We start from the raw sequence: 18,204 nt of genomic DNA on the forward strand, positions 1-18,204 counted from the left end.
GTGTGTGTGTGTGTGTGTGTGTGTGTGTGTGTGTGTGTGTGTGTGTGTGTGTGTGTGATATGGGTCCACTGGCCTGTTAAATAGAAAAGGAACAGATTTCCTGTCCCTGTGTCTCTCCGGACCGCTGTTCTGAACTCTCCCAAGGGTGGAGAGATGGACTGGAAGGGAGGACCTTGCTGAGAACATCTGTGACGGCCGGTCCCAGCACAGACTGCAGTGTGACAGGGCCTATCCACAGCAGATGTCACACCCCCGTGTGTGTGTGTGTGTGTGTGTGTGTGAGTGTGTGAGAGAGAGGTTGAGAAGTCCATGACCTAGAGAAGATGTAGAAGAAATGCTCTCTGTGCTCTTACACTCTCTGTCCCTCTTTTCATTATTTTCTTTGGGTAAACATGACCAGCAGTGGATGATCATCCTATAATTATTATTATAAAATAAAGAGTGTAATCCTTTTGTCTTTCCTGCTTGGACCATTTTCCTCCCCACTCTAAACTCCGGGACCATACAGGCTTTGCCCCGCAGCCTCTGCAAATGAAATGACAAATGAGTGATGAGCAGAGCTGATGCTGCACTCCTCACACTCTGCATCTATTCTCTCTTCCCTCCGTCTCTCCATGATTGGACTTTACCGCCGTATTCCCCTTCTTTCCTTGCCCGATGCTTTCCCCTCCTTATTCTTTCGCTCTGCTTCCTCTCCTTATCCTTTCTCATCCCTCTGACCATCTCGCCTCTCACCTCCTCCACCACTTGTTCGCCACTCTCCATCCTTTTTTTTCTTCCTTTTTTTTTACTCCCCAGTGAAGCGTGTCACAGTTCCCTAGTATACTGAGCCTCTCGATGGGTTCCTGGTTCATAAAACCAACTAACAATGCTTGAAGGTTATTTTTAGGTTTGATTTCCATCATGTCTGGAGAAGCTATAGAGAGCAGAAAATGACCCTTCAAACTGGAGAGAATTTACCTCAAAAGAATTCAAATAAAACCCAACTTACTTTTGAATAATGTGGCTTTTTCTGCACCATGTATGCTAACGAGACGGGCAATACCAGAAGTACTGCAATATCAGGGAAATGAGTTTGGAGTGTGCACTGATGTCAAACAATAGACACGACAAAAGCGCAGCCTGTACAATATAGTTCAGTACGACATCGTTGCAAAGAATGCTACCTTTGAGGAACTGATTATGTTCGGTTTGAGTCAGAGAAGTGATGCAGCATTGTAATTACACTCAGTAGTCAAACTAAACAGAGCCAGGAAGTGATATTTAAACAACACTTGAAATGGAAGCTAAGTTCAGAATGACCTTGGTGGGGAAAACAGAAGAGGGGTCAGGGGGTCTTTGCAGAAGGTCTGACCGGGTGAAGCAGGGAGCCGTAGCTAATGAGTAAGCAGACAGTCTGCTCCTCTGCCAACCTACTTCTTTCTCCCCCATCTTATTCCTCCCCCCCAAAGCCCCGAGGGTCACAAGGGACACCAGGGAGAAAATGAGAAACATGAATCTGGCACTCGTCTCGAGAGCAACTGTGTTAGGAAGGTGATCCTGGTCAGACCAGATGGTTCTGACCTGGGATGGAGTAAACTGGTGGAGGCGGAGAGAGTAAAAGAGTGGACAGAGGATGCCCAGTGCACAGGACATGTACCAGTTAAAAGATAATTCCACCTTATTAAGACTTGAATATCATTTTCATAGTTTTGTTGCAAATGGTGAGCAGGTAAGAGCGAGTATTCAGATACGGAAGGTGGACAAAATAACAGACACAATCCGTATGAAACAAATTGCTTTCGTCGTCATCATAATTACAAGGTCAGCTACACAGCCCAGCAACCAATGTACTGATTAGTGGCGTGTGTCGGCAATAAAAGAGGCCTGGCAATCTCTCTTTAATGAATGCTTTGAGGTCTAAACTATATGGGATGTGGATTTGTACGCTTTTAAAGTTTATTTTTAGCCTAATATAGCTGACGTGGCCAGCGTTTATATTTGGAACTGTACTCATCTGCTGTTCAGTTCAAACAGGGCAAAGATATTTCTAAAAGGTGCATTATTTGCATTACACAAAACTTCCAGTCTTATCTGAATGGGATGTTTTTCTGTATGTTATCAGAGCTGTGAGAAATTCTTGTTTTTCACTGTTTAGATAAGACCTGTTATGCAATACTCAATGCAATCTATTCTTAAGTGTTAACACTGGAGCACTGGAGATTCAAAATTTGGCTTTGACCAGCTGCATCGTCAAAAAAGATCCACAGACACAAGTCAAACTTCATCAACATGAATAAATCCATTGGTAAACAAATGTATATATTTATTAGATTAGTTTATTAGGTCAGAATAAGTCAGGCCAAACCTGGAAACACAATGTTGTTCTTCTGTTTGCCCCAACAAAGTAAAAATAAATAAAATATTCAAGATCTTGTAACAATTTACAGTTAAATTAGCCCAAACTATTCGAAACATGGTAGCTTTTCCGAGCTCCTTGAGTTCCTGGGCCCTGCAGGCGTTTAAACATCAGTATGCTGCCTATAGAACCTCCCAAGTCACCAGACCCAAACAACATTAAACCTGTTTAGGATGCGAAGACCTGGAGCCTTTCCTTCTTATAATAAGCTCCAATATCCTGTCACCAACAGTTCAGGATTTGTACAGCAGCAGCACAAGACGAGGTCAAGCTCTTTAGAAGGTTAAAGCTATACTTCATATCATATAGTATTTGATGTTTCAGTTATTTTGTCCCCTACCTGTACATGCATACACACTTCCTGTTGATGCTCTGTCGCTTCTATGGACAGGATAGCTTTTTGTCAAATCAAACACACACACATCACAGCACACAGTTGAACTAATCCGATTTCACAGCCCAAATGAAAAGAGTCTCGCATGAACTCATCCATTAGCTATTATTAGCTAAATTGACTAATAGGTAAACACACACACATAACGCGCTGCTGTAGAAAACACAAACACCAAGGGAGGCCTGCTGCAAAACTAAACAGTGCTGAGTGCTTTTATTTTGTTCGTGGCTCTCCCATGAGAATACACAGTGCAAGACGCACACCTGTTGAAATGGACCTGAATATTGATCTCAGCATAACTCGCTGCCTTAGAAGCTCTAGTGACATGTAATGTTTCAAGTCTTATCATTTTCTCGATGCATTGGTTTTTACAGCGTGCTCACATAGACTCATTTTCTCAGAGGTCTGCATTTGTTGTCATTGTGAAATTGACATTTGCTAGCTAACTGTTGGTACAACTGTCAGGCCTTCTCTTCTCGCACTGCACATACAACGTTACAGTTGACAGCGATAACCCTGGCAGAATTGCCACTCAGGCTTTATAGTAATGTGACGGTATAATATTTTACTTTAACAGGATAAAATGAAAACTGAAGCTGGCAGTTTTAGCAAGCTAGCTAATTAAGCTACCTTTAGCTACATTAGCTGGTTAAAAACACTCTCTACAGGTGACTTTTTTGACAACAACCCTGTCCAAAGGGTGATAAATATGCTCTTGTAGCTACACACATGATATTGTGCTAAAAGACTGAGGGGGAAGACGTGGACATGTGGTTCAGGGAAAATAGAAAATAGTTAGTGCAGTGTTTTAGTTTTAAAACTGAAAAGACTAACACTGCCTAAGGTTGCTTGTGCTTAAACTTCCACAAATCCAATTAAGAGCAGGACAATGCTGGAGCTAATTTTAGCATTAACTTTGCTAGCATCCGGGACTGGCGCCCACATAGTGTATATAACGCAGGTAATAGTCATGGACTAGCAACCCCTTAATTAAACTAATGTAGTTAGCCAATGATGTCATCCGTGGCCTTGGATGTAATGTTTGGTCATTATAAGTTGTATGCTAGTTAGCCGGACATGCTATCGATTGTGGCTATATGTCAGGGCTGTTAAACACCGTTTAATCTTTGTGTTTGATCAATTCCTTGTACTTTTGTTCTTAAAAAAAAGAAACCACTATCCAAACTATGTTGAGTATCGCTCTTCTTACAACATGTGGAGAAACCGTAAGCTTGACAGACCTGCCATAATAACTAAAGTTTATCCCCAAGGGGACATTAAGAACTGCTTATGAGACTAAAACACAAACCCAAACAAGGAAACGTAAGCTTACCAGCACAAAAACCTATCTATGGTTACCACGCATGCCTCCAAATCCCCTCTAAACAAACCAGTCCAGACAGTTTTGTGTGGGGGAAGTATCAGCTTTCCATTCACGGCTCCAAGTCATTCATCTCCTACTTTGTTTAAAACCCGAGCTGCCAGACGGACAACCTCCTCGCTTGGGTTTAGAGCTTCCCGTTACTCTGCGTCGCACTGGTAGGTGATGATTTTGTGGGAAAGACTCTCTGTTTCTAATTAAGAAAGTGAAATGAGCAGATTTTAACAAGGTAATTTTAACAGCCCTGTGCTCTGCTCTCCTCACATGGGTGTGAAAGTGTTTCTCAGCGGGGAGCGAGGAGGTAATGGGTGTGGGAACATTACCTTGTGGATTGGCGGAGGGCAAATCACAGTCCTCCTGATGGAGCAATGAGAGCCCATTTGTTTCTAACACCTTCGATATTATGCTGGGGAGCCACCAAGGCCACCAATATCACAATCATAGCTACATTAACAGGCGACAAAGTTATTGTGTGGGTGAATGTTGCAATTAAAGAATGCAATTAACACGTTTGTCATAGCCTTCAACTTTCTGCTCCGGGCTGTTTGTGTCTGAACTGTATAGCTTGTTTTCAGCTTGTTTGTCGCCCCTTATTAAATTAGAATGAGCAGAATTTAGCTTCAGGACAGCCCAATACAAATCACATTACACTTCAGAGTGAATGATTGCATTTGGCTCATTGGAATCAGCCGTTGCCATTTTTTTTTACTGAATAGAGCTTTTGGTGTTCAACTTGTTGCCTTGTAATATGTTATCCTCGTTTGACTCAATTTTTAGCTTATGATAACTCAATCAAGTGTCCATGTGTTTTCTCTGGATCCCCCTCCACTGGCTGCAAAGCAGCGGTTGCAGTCACTCGACCAGGAGTTAAGGGATTTGAAGCAGCTTAAATTGTCATGCCAGTCCACAGCTACAGACTGCTTTCTCCCTTATTCTCTTTCTGTGAGTCTATAAAAGACATGGCATGTCCAGTCCTGATCTTTCTTTCACAAAGTAATCTCCCCAAAGTCTCTCAATTATTTATATCCTTTCCTCTTTCATGTGGGACATACTTGGCTACTTACTCTCAACTTTGTCATTGTCAAGTCTGCCCTACATTCTGTGAAAGAAGATGTGAAAATGGGCCCTCGTGTGTTTTCTTGGGTGCATTTTTAGATGGAGGTCTGATGTCACGCTGACCGCACATTGAGCTGTCCATCAGTAATATTTTTCTTTTCCGTATTTGGACTGTGTGCCAGACGACACTGCCTGATGGGAGGACAAACGTGTTTGTTTTTTTTAGGACAGGCAATTTTCTTGTCAGTCACTGCAGATTCATTCACTATAATAACCAGAGGGAAAATCCAGCTGGATGTTTTTGAGCTAATGTAGGTGGGCAATGTTGCCTCAGAGGAATTGGTGAAAGTTAGGAATTCTGTGCGGGAAAGACATAAGGGCTTACAGGGATGGAGAAAAGACTGATCGCTGAGTTTTCTTCGTGTAGCGCTGTAGCCTTGAGGGATTTGGTACAACTAGAACACAGATTTCCCACACAACACACAACAGATGCTCGTATGTATCCACAAAGCTTATCTGAGCAAGCAAGCATTGAGTTATACCATAAACTGAATGTACTGTATGTTGAGTGAACACATTCATACAGTGATGTGATGATAAATCCACATCCTGTTTCATGTACTGCATTAAATGCAAAAACAATAGACCGCTAAATTAAAGGGAATAGAAACACTGCCTAATTCTAATGTTGTGATTTAATTGTTATCCGACGGCACTTGTGGGCATTTGGCATAAAAAGTCAAAATGTGAATTGTGACGTAAGGCAGCTATCACATTCACTCCCACACATTCTATCACTCCTACTGTAACAGGGCAGAATACTAAAGTTTTAATGTGCAGCGTGTTTTCTAACCTTTTGTGGTTAGTGACCCCTGAGGTCCATGACCCATCCACACAGGTTGTACATGTGTTTCAGGTGCAACCAGTTCAACCAAGGACTTAAATAAAGGTTTAGATCAGATTTAAATAAAGAGAAAAACGCAAAGACAAATGGAAAATATTACTAATGATCAAAAGTATGAGCCCTCAGGTTTAGCTTGTGACTTAAGGGGGCTCTTGAACCCTAGTCTAGGAACTACTGTGTTTTTGTTTGGTACATGCTCTATTAAGTGATGCTGCACAATTTAGAAACAATTTCTCCCTTCCCTTCTGTTTCTTGCTTCCGTCAACTTTTTTTGTGTGAACTTCCTGCTCAATCCGGTTCTTGCAGACTCGTGGCCTCGGGTGCTTTTTATTTACCAGAATTTATTTTCAACAGGTGCAACCTCGCTTGTCTCTTTTTCCTTTCTCTTAGCTCAATCTTTGTTTTACAGCCCCATCCTGCCCCATTCATCAAATGGCCGTCTCAGAATCTTTTCTCCGTATACAGGGACACAAAAACCTAATTCAACTGCCCACTCTATCACACCCTTGTGACAGTTTCTTCACCTAGAACTCAAGTAATCAACAGCTCAAACACACCCTGCCCACCCCCCTCGCCCCCTTCCTGCTCTCTGTTGCTCTGCCTCTGCTCTCAGTAATGACATATCCGTGTGGAAGGCAGGCAGGCAGTCAGACAGACAGATGATGCAGTGTGTGGGGGACAGATCCATCACACAGGTAGTTTCCCCACTCCAATACATCTATTCAGGTTCATATACCCTCTGATAGCAGGCGCAGGTCGCTCTGTCGAGCATCTACCTGCTCCGTCAGCCATCATCTCTAACTTCTACTGCTGGATTTATTTCTGCACAAAATTAAACTGTGGCGGATGTTTCTGCTGAGTAATTTCCACAGGGCTACAGTTCAAGGAATTTGTTCAAAAGGCCATTGTGTACGATTTTTTCTCTAATAGAATTACAGTATAAGGTCTGAGGATTTTATTGAAACACTAATGAAATCACATGTTGGCCTACAGGAAGGTAAATCAGCGGCTCTAAGTGCTCCGTCTGTCTGTTTCGAGACCTGAATGACACTGGCGTGAGAGGTTGGCTGCTGTGACGCACAGTTCACTCGTTGTCACCATTGATTTGTCATTAGTTCGGCCCTTTAAGAGTCTGCAAGCCATCACTTTGATCAGATCTGTCGCGTTCAATTAAAAGCCTTTTTCCAAAATGGCCTGGCTTTTTTCTTACCTTTATCTTCACTTTACCCCCCCTCCCTATCTTTTGTGTGTAAAGATTTCCTTTGTCTATTGTATAGGCTGCGGTCGCCCTTCTTTGCATTTACGGGCGCTTTAATGTTGGCTGCTGTAAACAGGAACAAGTAAGGAGTTGTTTGAGGGTGTGGCGGGAGAGTCTCTGATTATAGCCCTCCCTCTGTCTCACACCTTATGACAAAAAAACATATCCCCCTCCAGACAGCCGCAGAGCACCTTCTTGCACCAGCATGCCAAGCCTTTGAAACGACTGTACGAGACAATTTTTCTCCCAGCCACAGCGAGTCATTAAAGGCTACATGACAAATGAGCGTGATAATAACGTGTGGACGCCGAACAGGCCGGCCTTCGTACAGTGGTAATAATGTCACATCGGTATAATGGGCAGCAGTGAGGAGGGTGACAAAAATCACTTAGCAGGAGGTCTGCCCCCCCCTCCCCTTCCGTATTCTCACATACAGTAACACACACTCACATACACGTACAATTACTATGACGATCCTATAATAGTGACCATAATGGCAGGACAAAGTGTGACTGGTCTGGGCGTGTTGAGCAGCCTCATTTAAAAGGAAGGAGAAGGTGCTGAGGTGTTGATAACTGTGAGTGTATGTGTGTGAGCACATACCCATCTGCCTATCTATACATTATTTGTTTTGCGTCAGCAGAATAAAAAGAAAATACTGGCTGAGCTCGCTGTTTTTTTTTCTGCTCGCTGTTGTGTTTTGAAGCAATGAACTGGCAATGCCAATATTTCTGCCATCACTGATCCTCTAACAGTTCGTCTACGAGTTCCTGCGGCCCGGTCGGGGTTGTTGTCTGGTGTCAGGCCGACAGACAGAAAGGGATGATGGGTGGCAGGATGTCTGTCAGAGCTAATTATGTTTAATCAGATGCCGAGTGACCAGAGCTCCTGAAAGCTGCCAGATGACTCGGAGAGCATCCATGTGGCCAGAATACATCCAGAATGCTGCACTGAGCATCATTACATACTGGGTGGGGATATGTAACACGTCATTGGTAACACCCAGTTTGCACTGTGGATCATTGCAGTTGATTTGGGCTAAACTGAATAGAGAGGCGGCTTCTCATGCAGACAGGTCTTCTGTGATGAAAGGAGCAGAGCATTGCTGTATCTGCAGCAACAATGGGAAGCAGAGAGATTGGCATCTCCATTCAGACTCTACTGCAGCAGCTGTAAAGAGGCTGATATGCAGATTAGATGGATCTGGCCGAGCCCGACACGCCTGGCCAAAGAGCCACATTACGAAACACAAGGCTGGACTGTGGTTTACGAGCATTGCCAGGGAGATTGCAGGAAGGTGGGCCTGGCCATCGCAGCTGTGTTATCAGAGAGTGAAGGCATTTGGATTTGCATGACTGAGAATGACAGAGAGAATCAGAAAGAGAGGGATGAATACTGAAACGTTAGCACGCTATGCGAAAGTATGAGGAGACCAAACCTGTTTCCTGTCATGCATGCTTATCAGTTCATTAGTCCATGTGACAGACAGGACTGTTGGTGTTGTGCAAAATATGCTCACCTCTTTCACCTTACCAAGCAAACAACAGCCAAAAACCAAACAGCTATAGTTGGGAACCTAGGTTGATGTTTTAGGTCAACGGCTGCCAAATCCTCATTAGACTACAGATCCAAATTAAATAAATAATCCTAAATTAGATGCATGTATGGTGGGTTGAAATAAAATAAAAAATATCACACGTTGATGTTCTGTCTGTACAAACTTGCCATCTGCTCATATCTGCGAGGATCCACATGGAGGGTACGCACCTACAAATACGTGTGAACGCATCCATGTGGCAGATATTTAGTGTAGTATGAACATTTCCATTTTTGGACTCCATCTGCGCCTTAACTGGTTTAAAGGGATACTCCGGCTATTCTGTAATGTACTTCCATGAAGTTGGGGGACACACAAGAGACAGAATAAGGCATAAGCAGCAGAGGGTGAGATATGGCATAAGGTCCAAAAACACTGGATCCTACATTTCCCATGATGCAACTCGATAGCTCAAACACCCTTTCCTCCTAAATACCAATTTATTTGAAACCCCCACTCCTCCAGTTTGTAAAAGCAGGCTTTTTTATATTAAAATATTAAGTCTCACGCCAAGGACAACCCTGATGACATCATCATCATCACATGGACAAACTGAACTTGATGTATAAAAATTGTGGAGTGCTCCTTTAATTTAACGGCAAAAAGTCATGTAATTGACACTGATTTTGCAGAGGACCCTGACATCTCCACGAATGACCCCTAAAAAAGGTCCACGAACCACGCGTTTTGCAACCCTTAAATGACCGTGTTCCATCATGCATTGGGATAGACTTGTGATTAATAATCCCCCGGCGCTCCGTGTTGCACAGATGAACACGGCCATCCCCCCCTCTCAGAGTCCGTCGGAAGGAGGAGTTTAACCCCACATTGCCTGGGAGGAGTCCGCGGTCTCTTGGCGCTCCGTCCCAGGAACGTTTGCTCCGGCAGCAGAGGAATCGTAGAAGTACACAAATTCAGATTTCCATGTTTATACTCAATGCAACGACGTTATTCTTATTTTTTTTTAGCGGTCTCGAAGAAGAAGGAAGCACGTGAATGCTGCGAGAAGTATGTTTCACCAGAGGAGACGTTAAGCCGGGTGAGTTGCAGGAGAACTTACTTCTCAGTCACGTTGCTTTTAAAGGACTCCGCTCGTTTCTGCGCGAGCGCTTTGTCCGCTCTACGACACTTCAACGCAACGATACGCAGTAAAGTTTGTCTGATGACCAAAAGTTTGCGCTTGTTTGCGGTTGTTTGTGGGGGGCTGATATTCATTTCACCGGTGACCTCTCATTGGTTGGTAGTAAATCTCGCTGCAGCAGCTGTGACTGAAATCATTGAACATAAACTTATAAAAACACAATCGTTTCATGGTGAAATGCGTTTTATTGTAGCCAAAAACCCATGAGCCGCTGCAAAAGTATAGAGTAGTTAAGAATGACCGCCCTCTTTATAATCATAATGTCAGATATAAGAACTGCCAGTGTGAGTGCTGAATGCTATATCTGTTATTACGCTTGTTTGCTGTGAAACACACTTTGTTATGATGCATTAAATAATATGCATCCTGTCAGCTCGCTCAGCTGTGGCAAATGAATCAAACCTCCAAACCAAAGGTGTCTGGGTGTCACTCCAATGACACAATAGATCACTTGAGTGTGGATGTTCAACATGTAGCCCGCAGCAGTGTCCCGTGTCTACTCATTGCTCCTCATTCTTCCTTCTGATTTATGAACTGAGAGATTGCGATCATTGGTCATTCCACTAAATGCTGGGGTATGTTTCCACTGTTGTGTTTGGATGTGATTTACATTTCGGCTTGTATTGTTGTGTGGCCGTGTGCTGGGGTGGAAGGGCTCTCCAGTCGCATACAGAGGAAACAAAAGGGCCCCGAGACCCCTGGAGGGAAGGGCCCGCCCAGAGAAAACAGACCCCAGGAGCAGGAGGAAGGGCTGGGCACGCCTTTTGGCATGGTTGGCCCTCTGTCATGGAAACCCACGAGGGAAACCTGTCAGTCTCACTGTCCCGCTACCTTTGCACTGCTGCTGTGGAGGGTTTCGTGATAATAAAACAGGCTAATGTTTGACTCGCAGAGGCTGGCCAGCGCGGTTATTGAGCCGTCTGTTCAAGTTTAGTCGTGAGGAAATGCTATCTTTATGGCAGTTAATGGGATAAAATGAGTGGATGCACTGTACATGGTTTCTAATCATTTACTTGGATCATATTTATCCAGAAATTAGGCTCAGACTAACATGAGTGCAAGAGAAAAGAATGTCTTTCGTTTATTTTTTTGGAGGGGGAACGGGCTGTGTGATGGGTTTATATTTTAGCCCCCCTCGCCTGTTTAATGGACTCTACAGAAATAGATATTTAGTTACATAATTATTGCTGTTCTCATGTGTGCACGCTGTTTTTTTGGGGGGGGGGGGGGGGGGGGGGGTTTCTTTTGGAGGCCAGTAACAAAATCGCCGGGTCAGAAGCCGTGGCACCACATGCATGTTTTTGCCGTTTTACACTTAACATTTTTGTGGCGAAGAAATCGTGAACCACAAGGAACATTATGTTTTTACTATTCTGTTTCTTTGGGACGGGGTCTTGAACCGAAATGATACTGATGGAGTGTGGCCTCTAATTTCCTGTTTGAATGGAAAACACAATGCTCTATGGTTGTGTTCACTTTTTCCATTTGTCGCACAAGTTGCGAGTTCTGGCTTTCAGCTGGCAGGAACGTCGGTTTGTCAAAGTTGTTTACCAGTGACAAAAAGGGAAACGTAATGCTACCCTCTCTCTGGGTAGCACGGAGTCCCTTCACAGGCATCCACAGCTTATCTCTTGTCTAATTTAAGTTGACAGTCTCAGTAACATCGTGACACGATGACGTAATCGCCACAAAAGACTTCCCTCCTCATGAAACAGTCTATTTTGAAGTCGGCTGATATTCAACGTGGGACTTTGGAGTTATGTAAAGAAGAGTTATTTGACTAATAATCTGATGCTCTGTGTGAACAGCAGCCTTCATCAAGTGAGGAATTTGTTCTCCTCTCTGCAGGCCATTTGAAAGGCTGTGCATGAGTGCCCGTTGTTGCTAATTCTGAAGCACTCTGGCCGAGAAACGCCAATGTTTCATGTCTTCTCCCCGGCACATTTTTCTCCATATAAGGTGGCGGTGCATGTGACTTATCAGGCACGGGTAACATCTGTGCTTCTTGTCACACGGGGATGAAGGCCTTCTACTGTCTCTAGGTAGAGAGGCACTGCAGGGGGAAACCACGGGGGCTCCACATGACTGGTGTGTCTTTGAAACAAAAGGATCTGAAATGGATCATGACTTTCTCTTTTTGTCCACTTCTCAGCATGTCCACTCCCTCGATTACAATGTCCTTTCAAGGCCTCTGCATCGGTGTGGACAGTCCCGTCAGTCAAGCATAATGGTGGCCGGCATGTTTCTATTTCTTACATCTGGGGTTGAGATTATATTCGGCTTTCAAAGCGTTTGCCGGTAGTGTACGGCCAGCCGTGTCAGGAGTGGTTGCTATAAAAAGCAGGTGAACTAAAAGCTGGCGTTGACAGCATCCTGGCCGAGACTTCTAATTTGCTACCGCACTCATCGAGGCGCCAACCAAAAGACACATGGCTGGCTCTGACCCTCTTCCTGGGTGCACACAAGTACAGGTCAAAGAGCTGCCTATCACCAACCCAACGTTGACATTACCCGTCCTGTGTTGTAGCGGCAGTTTGGACCAAAATAAAAGCTGAACCCTGTGACTAACAAACGGACGAAAAAAGAACTGTGTACCTTCTGTGCTGCATAATTCAGTGATTCTGAATTTAACTTGTTTTGCTGTGGCTTCTTGGTTGGCGGACAAGCATGCACAAACAAACAAACACACACACACACACACACCCCCCCATCCACTTGGAGGGATTTGTTCAGTCAGCTGTACTTTGTGTATCTGCTCCAACACAAGATCCCCCGCTCTTCTGCACAAACGGGAACCTTCTGTCCAGCTCAGCAGAGCGACTTGGTCTCATCCAGCTGAACCGATGCGCCCATTCACGCTCTTCTTAACCGACAGACCTCTAAAGGGGATTAATGCATAGGTCTAAATTGGATTGCGGCCCTTCTGGGGTCACCTGCTAAAGAATGGCTTTGCAAATTAAATGAAGATTAAATGGTGGCGGGCGCTTTTACAACGTGTCAAACGAGGTAATGGATTAGGAGTTAGGTGCGTGTGATTGGGGGTGTAGGCAAAGAAACGAGCGTGGTAGCTCTTTAAACAGCGCCACACGACTTCACTTGTGAGTAAGACTTTCATTAACCCCAGAGGAATCACTGCAAGGCATGCCATTACCATGCTTTTCTTGATGGTCATATAAATCATATGGCGAAAAGGTGTGCATGAGGCAAAAATGCCCCCATGGCAGCAATTGAGTAGCGGTGCATGTAGTTCCTGGATGCTCACCAGACTGCATGCAATACATCAGTCTGCAAAAGGTGCTGCCTCTGCAATTTCAGCCCGACCACGTGATTTACAAGTCCTGGATGTAAAAGAAGTAGTTTGATTATCAAATTGTATAAACAATGAAGCGGAGCGGACAAGTAGTATTTGGCACAAAGGCTATTTGCTGGCGTATTGATCTGCCTATGAGATTTGATAAGCTAGACGCATCCAGCTGCTTCGGAGAGAAGAGTGTGTGATCTGTTATGCTCAAAACATATTTTTTGAGCACGTGGCTGCTGTTTGTAAAATACTGTTTGAACCTTTTCATTATCAACTCAAGCTGGATTCTGTCGAGTTGCATCACGTCTCCATCGTGTGCAGTAGTCTGTGTGTGCAAAACATCTGTGTTTCTTATACCTTCAAAAGACGGCACGTGTTGGCCCACGCTTCAGGCGATCAATAGCCCTGTTGAATAGGAAACACCCCCAATTCTGCACCCCCCCTCTTTCTCTCCTTTGGTGTAGGCCTACTTACCGGTCAATCCTTATAACAATAGAAATTGAGATTGATCTGCCCTACCTCGGCCCAGTAGCCATAAGGTCTTCCTTACTATCCTTGCCCTATTGGAAAGGCAAACACAGCTGGTTCTACAGACCAAAGTGCTCGCTGCTTGGATGTTCAGTTGGCGCCATGTGACTTGTGTGTTGACCCCCCCCCCCCCAATGATGGATGGAGCAAATACTGGGTACACATTTACTCCAGCACATGCCACCTGCTCATCAGTGGGTGGAGATCGACTTTCCTTTTGTCTCTGACGGAAGCTAGGAAGCCCACTAACTTCTGATGTATCGTGCACATCACCTCAAGCTAGGCGATTGATTCTGATGTATTCAGAATCATCTGTTAAATAATTAAAGCTGCGTTCGTGTCTTTGAACTGCATGATATTAATTGTGCCAGATCTCTCTGCTTTTTTTATAGTTAATTGGATAACAAGTTTCTGCATCCCCGTAGCCTGATCATTATCCCATCAGGATGGGATTCTTCTGAATGATGAATCTTAGTACCACACTTTTATAAAGCACAGGTGGGAAGAGTGTTGGGATGTGCACTAATCTATGGACACACATGGATCCAGCTGTGTCCAATAGTCCATTCATCATAGTCTACCTTAAAATATAACATAAACCTCTAACATAAAATTCCCACCAGATATTGATGTTGTTCTCCTTCTATTGCTTACTCAGGAGCTCGCTCCGCTGAACTGCTTAGGGCATGACGTGGCCATATCTGCACAGTTCCTTTGCTTTGTATCGGACATGAAGTGCGTTGGGGAGGGTCTTTGGCAACCGGTATGTTTGTGTTATGTTAAGGGACATTTTCTGGCTCATTAGCACTCCTCTCACTGTCCAGCCCCCTCCCTGCTTCAGCAGTATGTGGTTTGATCTCCGAGCAAGATAAGCTCTTTTCTCCACTTCTCAGTTTCCAGGCCCCGTCATGTTGGCTCAGTCAATTGGCGTCCAGCCAGCGCAAACAGAGGCAGGGTCCTGATTGCTTTAGGTCACCTGCAATCCTGGCATCCACTCAGTGAACACGCTCAATTAAAGCTTTCTTCAAAAACGCTTTTCTCCAAAGAGGTAAATGTATCCAAAAGACCCCGTTTCCCGGGGCGATATCATCGTCAAGGCTTATTTGGCTGACGGGCCTCAGCTGTCAGACGGTAAAGGATGTAAAGCACGCCAAGATAAGGTCAAAGAAACTGTAGTTTTAGGAACGTTTTTATCTGTTTAATCATTCTTTGCAGTCTACTCCTCTGTGAAATGGCAACAAAATGGTATAATATGCATCACATCCTCGAAGTAAGGGAAGCCAAGTGGTGTATTGACCAGGCTGCAGTGGGAGAGCCTGTGTGTGTGTGTATGTGTGTGTGTGTGGCCTTGCTTATTTTTACAGCACCCTCTGGGTGCCTGAAGATCGACTCGCAGTTCTCCATTTCTCACTACAGTCGACTTGGGTTTCCTCCTCGCCCAGAAAAAACGTCCAGCTTCACTTTTCTCTGTTCTCGCCAAAACACGATCTCCGCCTGGCTGTTACACAAGAGCTGTTTGACCCAGAGTTCCCTCTCTCTGGCCCAGGGGGAACAACTTGCTCACACACTCCATGCCACCGTGGCTGCACAGTGCACGGCTCGGCTGGTTTTTCCTGTCCGGCGCAGGTGCAACGGACAGTTGAGACTTTCCCACCCAGCCGGCTTTGTACAATCCGTTGTCGTTCTAATCCTTGTTGCCTCCCAGTTCTGCCACATCAAACATGCCATCAACTCACCCCCCAACAAATTGCACAAGAGCACAGCATTTATACAAAGTCAAGAAGGTCAGTCTTATCGCCGGCAGGTTCCTCCATGGGTTGATGCCAAGTCGAGCGGATTACGCAGAGTGCAGGTCGCTGCTCAGCTTGTTGAGACCTGGGACAGTCCTGCAATATTAATGCGTCTTCTTCTTCAACTGGTGTTACGGCAGCGGGCTCTCATAAATGCCACTTTTTAAAAGTTTGATCAGTCTCTGGGTTCACAGTCATGTCAGAGGATTGTAAAAAGAAAACTTGCCAGTTGCCACTCGCAGAATATCAATGCAATGGTACTGAGTCTCTAAGCCGTATGGGATGACTGTAGAGAGGAGATGGAGGGCGACCAGTTCACCAGCAGACACACACGTGTGTGTGTGTACGGGGGATACCAGAGGCTATTACTGTAGTTTGATATTCAGCTGTCATTGGAGAGGCTGACTCCTAATGTGTCTGCAGCTCGATCCTAATGTTATTAAAGGTGCTGGAGCCAAGAAAATGTGAACTGCTTGGTTTATAGACTCTAACTAATCTGTTCCTGGTCCCTCTCTCCAAGCACTACGACTTTGATCGAAACAAAGGTTATCAGAGGGTCCAAGCAACACTGCAATAAGTTTCAAGGGTGCTGAAAGGCAGATGCTAGAAGCTAGGCTAGCTGTTTCCCCCTGCTTCCAGTCTTTAAGCTAAGCTAAGCTAACCGTATCCTGCCTCAAGCTTTGTATACTGTTCTGAGAATTCTATAAATCTTCTCATCTAACTCTAGACTCAAAAGCCAATAAGCATATTCCCTTTTAAAGGGAATATCAGTTAATATCAATAGCCATGGTGTGAAAGCAAAACACTTTTTTTGTGCATAAAACAGGACAAAAAAGCCTGGTTAAGTGACTGCAAAAATGAAAACAGCAGATGGCTTTTGTCCTTTGGTTGTGAGCTTTGCTGCCCACTGAGCCCACCTCTCTTAGCCATCATGGCTAGGACGTAACAAGCTAGCACTAGCTACCCAAGTATGGATCATCTCACTCAACCCCCTCAAACCTCCCTCTTGGTTTGATCCACTCAACAGGACATGGCATTTCCACACGGATCTCCCTGGATGTGGCCGATGATGTGATCGTGCAGTTTAGACTGGCTCTCTGTGGTGAGAGGGGAATGACTGACTCACAGTTACAAGGGATGTGCACATCCCTTCTGTGTGTGTGTGCGTGTGTGTGTGTGTGTGTGTGTGTGTGTGTGTGTGTACGTGTGCATATGAGAAAATCACTGTAGAAGTATATGGGGCCAGTGTGGCGCACATGTTGTATAGCAGCACTTGCGCTTGCATTCTTCCGAGCTGAATAACAAGAACTGCGTGTTACACGGGCATAACTCTGTCAAAGCCTTCATCTTCCATGTCGATGGAGTAACCGTATGTGAACCGCCTGTTGGATGAAAGTTTTGATCCCGACCTCATCTGCTTTCATGATATGAATCCTTCTACTAGCATATCAAAGAATAAGAAGAAAAAAAACACCTTTCAGAGCATTTTTCTTCCCCTTTTTGTACTCATTGATATTCGCCTTGCATTTGACAGGATGGGGTGTAAAGTGAATGCGCACAGCGGTGAAGTCATTCATTATAAATCATTTCCCTCGTTGGAGGGTGAAATCATTTATTCACAGCCTCATGAGGTTAGTAATCCAAGGAGCACGCCCTGACTGGTGACTAATAGGTGGCTGATGTCGCTGACTTTGGTGTCTAGGTTATTGCAATTCATTTTCTCTCTCAATATCAACAGCACTAGAAGCTTAATTTCACTTATTTGGCCTCGGGTATCAATGCTCCAGCTTGGACAGTTTTCATCAACTGTTGCCAATTCTCTCGGTTTAAATGTCTGTCTCTGCCCGGCAGAGAGCCTAACTGTAAAAGAATGACTTTAATAACGGTGATATTTTCCTGAAGCTATTTTGAAAACCACCCATGTCCTAGTAATTTCGTGTGTGTGTGTGTGTGTGTGTGAGCGAGCGGTTTTGTCTCCAGCAGCAAGCCCTGTGGTCTGCTCGCGTGGAGCCATCGGCCTCACTGGAAACTTGTGGTTGCCTTTTTTTAATTTATTTATTTATTTTTTTACTAATAACAATATTATACAGTGCACAAGTTCGTACTGGCGTGCCCAGGCTCAAACTAATAAGAACAATGTTGAGAAAAGCCAGGAACTAGGGTTTCCTGACATTTAAGATGATTGTTGCACTTACAGAGTCGGGTTGTATTATCCGCCTCATCCATCATTTCTCTCTGTATTCTTTCCTTTCACTTGATGAATTAAATGTTAATTTTTCCTGTAGCTGATGACATTTTGAATTGAGATGTTGAAGCCTTAATTAACACATTTAAACCTATTGGTTTTTCAATGGAATTCATAAGAGAAAGTAGGCCATTAGTCATTAAGCAGCTTTTCTAAATGATGATTGTGTGTGTGTGTGTGTGTGTGTGTGTGTGTGTGTGTGTGTGTGTGT

At 44.4% G+C, this 18,204-nt stretch overlaps 1 protein-coding gene across 2 annotated transcripts in view; it reads left to right on the forward strand.

Moving 5' to 3' along the window:
• The first annotated feature begins 7 nt into the window (after positions 1-7).
• The window catches only part of tiam2a (TIAM Rac1 associated GEF 2a), a 77,357-nt gene continuing 59,160 nt past the window's right edge, over positions 8-18,204 (forward strand). Inside the window, exon 1 of one of the 2 annotated variants that reach the window (XM_031847102.1) lies at positions 8-10,027. The gene's annotated coding sequence lies outside the window, so the exon portion shown is untranslated. The remainder of the gene's footprint in view (positions 10,028-18,204) is intronic. The other variant, XM_031847105.1, reaches the window with a different exon arrangement.

This window comes from Anarrhichthys ocellatus, unplaced genomic scaffold (genome assembly GCF_004355925.1).
Source record: "Anarrhichthys ocellatus isolate YVR2014 unplaced genomic scaffold, GSC_Weel_1.0 scaffold7, whole genome shotgun sequence".
Lineage (NCBI taxonomy): Eukaryota > Metazoa > Chordata > Actinopteri > Perciformes > Anarhichadidae > Anarrhichthys > Anarrhichthys ocellatus.